Below are 808 nucleotides of genomic sequence, written 5' to 3'. Positions count from 1 at the left end.
GAACTGGTGGAGGTTTTTTTTCTAAACTATTACTTTTCCTTTCATTCTGGTTTCTTAGTGGAGTCAGAGTAAGAGCTAAAGTTACCACTAAACATGCTAGCTAGGCACACTTTATGTTCTCCAGAATATTGTCTATGACTATGCTTTGCAGGAAGGACTGAGATATCTAATGCAATGTAAAAGAATATGTTAGAAATTGAAGACATTAACATGTTTTCTGTAGTTGATCTCAAACCTAAATACATTTTAAGGGAAAGAAGAAAACATGTTTAATATTTTATTTTTGTCTTTTCATGGGGAGGAAGGAGGAGATCTTCTTAGATAATTCACATGATGGTTTCCTACCTAGTTCATTAAAGTTTAAAACCTTTACAGTGTGTGTATCCAATTATCTTCAGTGACAGAGCTCATACAGGGAGGTTTCAGCCCAGTTTCGAGGGTGAGAAACATCACAAGAAATAGAGTACAGACTGAGTAATCAGCTCAAATGCCCCATGGAAAATTTGACTGAACTGGAAATGATGTCACACTTCCCCATGATCTAAATTACTCTTTCCTTAGACTTTTAGACAGACCAGCACCCTGGGAATGATTGGAGAGTGAAGTTCCTCTTGCTAAAAAAACCCCAGAAACCAAAACCCAAAAGAAATCAGGACTTGTAAGACTGCATTGCTGCAGGAATTGTGGGTTTTACCTTTTGGGGAAGAGTGGTTAAAATGTTAGAACTTCAAGATCAAAGTGTTCTTTAAAGATAACTTTACAGCTAATAAGTTCAGGCTGAATATCCCTGCTTTCCTGGGTTGTTCGA

This window comes from Acanthisitta chloris, unplaced genomic scaffold (genome assembly GCF_000695815.1).
Source record: "Acanthisitta chloris isolate BGI_N310 unplaced genomic scaffold, ASM69581v1 scaffold2249, whole genome shotgun sequence".
In the NCBI taxonomy this organism is placed as follows: domain Eukaryota; kingdom Metazoa; phylum Chordata; class Aves; order Passeriformes; family Acanthisittidae; genus Acanthisitta; species Acanthisitta chloris.
Note: the sequence above shows the minus strand (reverse complement) of the source record.